A 9,652-nucleotide genomic window follows, 5' to 3' on the forward strand; every position below is an offset into this window, starting at 1 on the left:
TATCTCAAAATTAACAAGACAAGAATAATAATATCATACTTTTCAATAATAATTATTCCAATGTTATATGAATCTAAAACACTTATTCCTTCCTTCTCAAATATATAATATATTGAAATTAAAGATCAACATTGTTCTCCCACTAAATTGTGCGTTGTAGCAATGATTTAAAACAAGTTTTTCATCATATGCATATAGGAACTAGTTGAGGCTAACACTAAATGTCTAAATCCTAGATTTTTTCAGGTTTTAGTTTTATATTGGTTTAATGACTATTCTTAGTAAAATAGTAAATCATGGTCTTTACACATAATTTACAAATTTTTAAAAACCTGAACTAATTCATTAAATAAATTCACGATTTACTTATGGCCTACACTTAAATATAAATTATGTTTCAAATAAAAATATTGATTTTGGTTATAATTTATGGTCAAATATAAATCATGGATAAAATTCATTATTTATATAATAAATTTAAAGACAAATGTTTAATAAAATTGTTTTTAGGAGCACTTCAAACCACCATCCAAAGACAACTTGAAAGAGTACTTCAAACCACCGCCTCAAATTGACTCTCCATGATGGGACAGTTTACGAACTACACCCTCTATCGGTCCCATTCACAGAGATCTATCACTAGATAGCAGATTGAGGCATTCTCCCGAAGGCCCGATAATTGAAAGAACAGACAGATGATAACAAAAGCGTGAACTATGACTATCACAAATGATACAAACACAAGACTCAAGACTGCTTCGACCTAAAAGGCGCTCTCGAACAAGCCATTCGAGACGGCAAGCTCCTAGAGTTTGTCAAATCATTCGAGAACCCAGGAAAGTCGAAAGGGAGAGATCGCTAGAACGGGAAGGAAACAATCCCAGGATGGTAAGGCAGGCACAGTAGGAGAGCCCAGAAACCGACCCAACAATCATAGTGAACTTTATGATCGATAAAGAAGTACCGAAAAAATCAAAATCAGTGCTAAAAAAGGACCTACGGTTGTTGGCCGTAAAAGACGAAAAAATAACCTCTCCACTTCCGACAGCGATAACATTCTCCCCCAATGACTGCCAAAATGACACTTCAACGGAAGATGCCCCTTTCGTCAGATCAGCTAGGTTCAGAACTGGTCTGGTAAAGCGGATACTCGTAGACATCGGAACTGACTTCAATGTCCTTTTCGAGGAGCCTTTGGCAAGCTAGGACTCCGAAACGAAAATCTACAAAGTCACTCCAATGGAGTAATCAGACTCGAAGGTAACTTTTTCAAACTGGACGGTTCCATAGTGCTACCGGTTACCATTGGAACCGGAAGCCAAAAGAAGACCATACTCTTTGAGTTAGTGGTCCTAAAAAGTTCCACGGCATACAACATTATCCTAGGGAGAAAAACCATCAACAACCTCTCCGCCACTATATTCACCAAGTTCCTCATCATGAGACTGACAACGGAACCATCGGAACGATACACGATGAATAAAAAATTATGGTAGAATGCGACAACGCCAGCCTGGCCCTTCAGAAGCTTTCCCCAGACGAAGCAGGAATCTTTCTTGCCGACCTAGATGCACGTTAAGACAATCAACCCAGACTGGAACCAGAAGAAGACGTGGAAAATCTATAGATAGGACAAACCAAAGATGAGTTCACATTCATCAACAAGAATCTACCCTTCGTCCTGAAAAGCAAACTCATGGAACTCCTGAAACAAAACAAGGATCTATTCGCATTCACTCCAACTGATATGTCAGGAATAGATCCGGACCTAATGTCCTACAGGTTAGCCATGCACCCCAAAGCCAAGCCAGTAACACAAAGGAGAACGAAGATGTTCGTTGATCGAGCAACAGAAGTCAGGAAGCAAGTCAAAAGTTTACTTGAAGCAAGCTTCATCCGGAAACTACCCTACACAATCTAGCTGGCCAACATTGTCTTAGTCAAAAAGGCAAATGGTAAATGGTAAATGTTCATCGATTACACAAACTTGAACAAAGTTCATCCAAAGGACGCCTTTCTCCTACCAAACATCGACCGATTGGTAGACATCACCTCGGGACACCAGTACCTCAGTTTCATGGACGCCTACTCTGAGTACAACCAGATACCCATGCACCGACCAGATGAGGAGAAGACTGCGTTTGTGACCCCCGAAGGCATGTACTGCTACACAGCCATGCCCTTTGGGTTAAAGAAAGTTAGGACCACCTACCAAAGGCTTGTCATAAAGATCTTTAAAGACCTCTTGGGGACCAAACTAGAGGTCTATATTGATGACATGCTAGCCAAGACACAAATGGACGAGGAGCTTATTGACGACCTCAAGCTCATACTGGACACTCTAAGGAAGCACCGAATGCACCTTAATTCGACGAAGTGCGCTTTTGAGATGGAGGTCGGAAAGTTCCTGGGCTTCATGATCACACAATGAGTAGTAGAGGCAAACCCGAAAAAGTGCAGGGTCATCTTCGAGATGAACTGTCCCGTACACCTCAAAGATGTCCAAAGGCTGACTGGAGACTTGTCACCCTCTCACGTTTCCTCGAAGCCTCGGCCCAAGAGGTCATCCCTTCTTCAGGATCATGAAAAAGGGGATAAGCTTCAAATGGGAACCTGAATGCAAAAAAGCCTTCCAACACTTCAAAAGAGTGCTAGTGGAACCTCCATACTCTCAAAAATCAAAACGGGAGAGATACTATACCTCTACTTATCCATAACGGAAAAAGCGCTAGCGGCGACGATAATCCAGGAAAATGAGCAAAAAATGAAGAGTCCAATATACTTCATAAGTAAAGTTCTCCAGAACGCTGAGACACGCTACTCCTGGCTTGAGAAACTCACCTACACGCTACTCACAACATCTAGACGCCTTTGGCAATACTTCTAGAGCCACCCTATCACGGTCCGGATAGACCAGGCTATCAGACAGGTACTGCAGAAGCCAGACCTGGCAGGGCGGATGCTCGCATGGTCGATACAGCTATCCTAGTATGAAATTTGGTTTGAATCCTGAAATGCAATCAAAACCCAAGCCATGACAGACTTCATAGCCGAAATGATCCTAGGAAATGAAACCACGGAGCAGGGATCATTCTAGAAAATGAGAACGGGATTGCCATAGAACTGTTAGTTCGATACGAATTCCCGATTTCCAACAATCAGGCAGAATACGAGTCCCTTATAGCCAGGGTAATGCTCGCTAAGGAAGTTTGGGCAAGGGTGCCAGAGGTCTACAACGACTCCCAGGTGGTCAGCTTTCAGTTAAACGAGGACTACCAAACACGGGAGCCTCTACTACAATAATACATGTCCAAAGTCAAGGAACTAGCTGTCAGGTTCGAAGCGAGCCAACACCAAATCAACCACGGGAAACCGGTCACTAATCAAAGAGGTCATCAAAACACCATCCGTCATGATCGCAACCTCAACAAACTTGACCGTATCCAATCAGCACTCCTAGACCTTCCTGATCCTCAGGTACCTCGCCAATGGGAGCCTGCCTGAGGACTCAATGGAGGCCAAACGTATAAAGAAGGAAGTCGTGAAGTACACCATGATTGCGGGACGGTTGTATAAACAAGGATTATCCCAATCCCTCCTCAAGTGCATTGAACCCGGAGAAACAGACTACGTACTTCGTGAAATTCACAAAGGTTGTTGTGGGCATCACATTGTGGGGCAAAACCCTAGCCCAAAAGTTCATCTGGGCTGGGTGCTTTGATGAGTTCATATTTGATGATAATTTTTTGCTTGGATTGGACGAATTTCATCACATAAACTCACACTTATTCACTAAAATAGCATACTTTTGTGATTTCTTTCTAATTTGAACCTAAATGTAAAACATGTGTTTGTGTGCTTAAATTGATCATTTTAATTCCGCTTTTATTTCATTCGATGCCGTGATATATTTTGTGAGTGATTCCAGGTCCAATAGGCAAGAATGACTAGGCAAAAGTGGAAGGAAGCATGCAAAAATGGGAGATTTCATGAAGAAAACAAAGGAAAAAACACACACTCAAGTGTGCGTATGCACAGATGACCTCATTAATGAAGCACGTGGCTCGTGATTTTGGGGCCCCTTGGCCCTTTTTTTTTTTGGAGTTTTTGAAGCTACTTGGAGTGATATATCAAAGGGGATTATTACATACACTTAGGACTATAGAGCTCACCTTTAGAATACATTACAACACACATTATTAGAAGTAGTGTTCTTTTAATTCTCTCTTTGGGTTTATTTAGGTTCCATAGTAGAAATTTATAATTTCAGTTTTGATCTTGGATTTTGCTTATCTCATTGTAAGTACTCTTTAATTTCCTCTTTAATTACACTACTCTTGCTACATTTTCTTCTTGTTCAAGTTACTTTGTTAATATATGCAATTTTTATTCCTTGAATTTTTGGTTGATGAATTTGATGTTTTATGATTTATATATGTTTAATTGAGTTTCTATTGTTGGTATTATGCATAGTTTGGTTATAGCTTTCATTTTCCTGTACAATTTACTATGTTTTATTTTTATACCCACAAGGTGTTTGTAAAAATGTCAATTATGGATTTTGAGTAAATTTTCACACCTTGGCCTGGGAAATGAGTAATTAGGAAACTATAGTCATAATGTTCGATATTTAGTGGTAATTCTTGGGTTGTTAGTTGGCTCTTGTTTCCATGAACGCTAGCTTTTTACTAAGTTAATTAGTAATTTAGCTAGGACTTGTGGATTAAGGTCAATTATGCTTACTTGACTTACTCCTCGATGTTAGGGGTTGACGATGTGAGATTAACATAATTCCCATAGTTGTAGTTATGACGATGATAGAATTCCTTAATTCTCATTCCCAAGTCAAGGCTCTTATGCCTCTATCTCATTTTTACTAGTTTTGATCTTGCTTTCTTTTAATTTGCATTAATTTCTTTTTTATCCATTGCTAGTTCTTTTATTCTTTAGTTTTTTGTCTCATGCTTGAAACTCCCGTATTTTCACAACCAAGAGTGTGTACACCCAATTTGCATAGTCCGAGGGAGACGACCCGGGATTTAAAACTCCCGGTTTATATTTATTTTGGATTGTGACAAATCTTTATATTTTAAACTTTGATTGTGGGAGTTAATTGTCGGTTTGGACTATACTTGCAACGAAATGCTTATTTTCTATTGAAAAATTTTGAATCGGCACAATGCCCATATATCATGCTTCTGGCCCACCATCATCAGATATGCCTTTCAACTAGTTAAAAATTGCAAGCAGTGCTAGGTTCATGCCGATCTCCACCAAGCGACCCCCTATTAGCCGAGCATGATAACGATGAATCATCCTTTCGGAACCTGGGGGATCAACTTCATAGGTTCCTTCCCCACGGCTCCCAGACAACTTCGATACCTTATAGTCGACATCGACTATTACACCAAATGGATCGAAGCTGAGGCACTGGCCACTATCACGACCACCCAGTGCCGAAAGTTCTTATGAAGATAAGTCATAACCAGGTTTGGAATCCCTAAGATCATGATCTTCGATAATGGGACCTAATTCATGGACAAACACTTTAGAGAGTTCCTTGAGGTACTAGGTATCTCATAGAAGTTCAGCTTGGTAGAGCACCCACAAACCAACGACCAAGTAGAGGCGGCCAATAAAATAATTTTGAAGGATCTTAAAAAATGACTGGATGAAGCCAATGGCCTATGGTACTAGTGAAAGTAGGACCCTTTATTTTTTCTACTGATTTTGTAATACTGGATATGAAAGAGGATGTAAATGCTTCCATCATTTTAGGAAGGCCTTTTTTAGCTACAGGGAGAGCTCTTATTGATGTGTAAAATGGTGAGTTGACTCTGAAGGTCAATGATGAAGAGGTTGTTCTTAATGTGCTTGAGGCCTTGCGACATCCCAGTGATTCTGAGGAATGTATGAGAGTTCATTTTATTGAGCCATTGATTCAAAAGGCCTTTGAAACAGAAGAGCTTGATAGTGTTTTATAATCCCCTTCAGAGGATGATTTGCTAGAGATTGATGATTCACCACCACAAAAAGGGAAACCAAACACGCCTACTAAGGAGGAAGGGCCACCCAAGCTTGAGTGAAGCCCTTTCCTCCCTCTCTGAAGTATGCTTTTCTAAGCGAACAGGATTCTTATCCAGTGATCATTAGCTCCTCTCTGAGCCAAGAGGAAGATGAGGCATTAGTACAAGTGCTCAAAAGCCATAAAACAGCTCTTGGATGGACCATTGGTGACTTGAAAAGGATAAGTCTGGCTATGTGTATGCACAAAATCTTACTTGAGAATGATGCTAAACCAGTAGTGCAACTACAAAGGTGGCTAAATCCAACTATGAAAGAGGTGGTTCAGAAAGAGGTTATGAAGCTTTGGGAAGTCGAGATAATTTACCCAAAATCTGATAGTCCATGGGTGAGTCCCGTACAAGTTGTTCCCAAGAAGGGAGGTGTGACATTGGTCAAGAATGAGAAGAATAAGCTGATTCCTACACGGACCATCACAAGGTGGCGTATGTGCATTGACTACACGAGGCTCGACACTGAAACTAGGAAGGACCACTTCTCCTTACCTTTCATTGATCAGATGCTTAAGAGGTTAGCTGGACATGCATTTTACTATTTTCTAGATGATTATTCTGGCTACAATCAGATTGCAGTGGACCCTCAAGACCAGAAAAAGACGACATTCACTTGTCCTTTTGGCGTATTTGCTTACCGGAGGATGCCGTTTAGACTGTGTAATGCCCCAGCAACTTTTCGGAGGTGCATGCTTTTCATATTTTCTAACATGGTTAAAAAGTTTATTGAGGTATTTATGGATGATTTTTCTGTATTTGGTAATTTTTTTTATTCTTTCCTGAGACATCTTTCCTTAGTCTTGAAGCAGTGCTAAAAAACAAACCTTGTTTTGAATTGGGAAAAATGCCATTTTATGGTAATTGAAGGTATAGTTTTGGGGCACCAGATTTCAATTAAATGAATAGAGATTGATAAAGCTAAGGTAGAAATAATTGAAAAATTACCACCACTCACTAATGTAAAGGCAATCTGGAGTTTCTTAGTATATGCAGGTTTTTATAGAAGGTTTATAAAGAATTTTTTTAAAAATTGCTAAACCTCTGAGCAACCTCTTGGTTACAGATATTCCTTTTTGCTTTAATGATGATTGTTTGCGTGGTTTTGAAACTCTGAGAGCCAAGCTTGTCTCTGCACCTATCATAGCTCCACCTAACTGGAATTTACTGTTTGAATTGATGTGTGATGCTAGTGACTATGCTATAGGAGCTGTCTTAGGACAGAGACAAGACATTCTTATGCACATCATTTACTATGCTAGACGTGTGTTAAATGATGCACAAAAGAATTATACAACTACAGAAAAATAACTATTTGCTGTAGTTTATGCTTTTGATAAGTTTAAGTCATATTTGATTGTTCTAAGGTAATTGTTTATACTGATCATGCTGCTCTTAAGTACATTCTAACCAAATAGGATGCTAAGCCAAAGTTGATCAGGTGGGTGCTCCTTATTCAGGAGTTTGATATTGAGATTAGAGATAGGAAAGGGTCAGAAAATCAAGTGGTTGACCACCTCTCGAGGATTGAGACTGAAGTTTTTGTGTAACAACCCACTCCTGTGAATGAGACCTTTTCTAATGAGCAATGTTTTGCAATCCATAGAACCCTGTGGTTTACAGACATTGAAAACTACAAGGCTATGAGGTTCATCCCAAAAGAATATACTAAACAGCAGGTGAAGAAGCTGGTCAGTGATGCCAAGTATTTCTTATAGGAGGAGCCCTATCTTTTTAAGAGGTGCTCTGATAGTATCATCCGTCAATGTGTTCCAGATGAGAAGGCACAGTAGATTCTTTGGCATTCTCATGGTTTCGAGTACGGTGGCCACTTTTGTGGTAAGAGGACAACAACTAAGGTCCTCCAGAGTGATTTTTATGGCCAATTCTCTTTAGAGATGCTCGGGATTTTGTGAAGAGCTGTGACAAGTGCCAGAGAACTGGAAATCTTCCCAACAACAATGAGATGCCATAGCAGGGAATATTAGAGATTGAGTTATTTGATGTGTAGGGTATTGACTTCATGAGACCTTTTTCTCCCTCACACCCAAACAACTACATTGTAGTGGCAGTTGATTATGTGTTCAGGTAGATGAAAGCAGTGGCTTTGCGCATTAATGATGCCAAGGTGATGCTGAACTTTTTTCAGAGATATATCTTTAGCTGATTTTGTGTCCCAAGGACACTAATCAGTGATGGGGGTAGCCACCTCTGCAACAAATAGTTGGACTATCTTCTTCAGAGATATAGAATCCGTCATAAGGTAGCCACCCCCCTACCATCCTCAAACAAGTGGACAGGTTGAGGTCTCTAATAGAGAACTCAAGAGAATTCTGGAAAAGACCATTTACTTCAAGGAAGGACTGGCTAGGAAGTTTGATGATACTCTTTGGGCATACTGGACGGCTTTTAAGACTCCTATTGGCATGTCCCCATATCAGCTGGTCTATGGTAAGGCCTGTCACTTGCCAGTAGAGTTGGAGCACAGAGCATACTAGCAACAAAGTTCCTGAACTTTGATGCCAAGGCTACAAGAGAGAAGAGGCTCCTCCAACTCAATGAGCTTGATGAATTCAGAAACTCAGCATATGAAAATGCCAAGCTCTATAAAGAGAAGACAAAGGTGTGGCATGATAAAAGGATAACCACCAGAACATTTGAGCCAGGTCAGAAAGTCTTACTGTTCAATTCAAGGCTCAGGATCTTCCCTGGGAAGCTGAAGTCCTGATGGTTAGGACTGTTTGTGGTAACTAGAGTGTCTCCTTATGGTCATGTGGAGCTCCAAGAAGAAAATTTTGATAAAAGGTTCACTGTCAATGGCCAGAGGCTGAAGCACTATCTTGGAGGCGCAGTTGATAGCCAGAGGTCTGCTCATCTGCTGACTTAGCAAAGCTGACTGTCAAGCTAGTGACGTTAAAGAAGCGCTTGTTGGGAGGCAACCCAATCTTTAGTATATTTTGATTATATATTTATTTTGGTTCTATTTACTTTATTCTAGTTCTTCATAGTTTTTCTTCTTTTTACGTACGTTTTGGTCATGCAAAGTGTTTAAAACAGGAACAGGTGCAATCAGAAGGGAGTTCAGAACACTCTGGAGGAAGGTTCATTCGAGTATCTCAGCGCTAAACATCGTAACCTGACGTTTGGCGCCAGGAGGCACGAATTCTAAGGAATGGTCACTGTGATGGTGGCGCTAAACGCTGAGACCTAGCGTTTAGCGCCAAGGTGCACACAATTTAAGGAGAGGCCATTGTGAAGGTGGCGCTAAACGCCGTGACATGGCGTTTAGCACCAGGAAGCATGCATATCAAGGAAGGTTACTGTCTCAGCAGCGCTAAACGCCGCTTCCTGGCGTTTAGCGTCAAGTATTTTAAATTAAAAAAAAAAAGAGATAGCGGGGGCGGCACTAAACGCCGAGAACTGGCATTTAGCGCCTGTAGCACCTCAAGGACCCCTTCGAAAAGGGAATCAAAATTTGAAAAAGAATAAGTGGTGGGCCCCACTTATACCACCACCCATTCTCCAATCAAATTACATTCTATTCAAGCCAAATCCCTCCCCCAACCCTTTCTAATCGT

The sequence above is a fragment of the Arachis ipaensis genome, chromosome B06 (assembly GCF_000816755.2).
Source record: "Arachis ipaensis cultivar K30076 chromosome B06, Araip1.1, whole genome shotgun sequence".
NCBI classification, from domain to species: domain Eukaryota; kingdom Viridiplantae; phylum Streptophyta; class Magnoliopsida; order Fabales; family Fabaceae; genus Arachis; species Arachis ipaensis.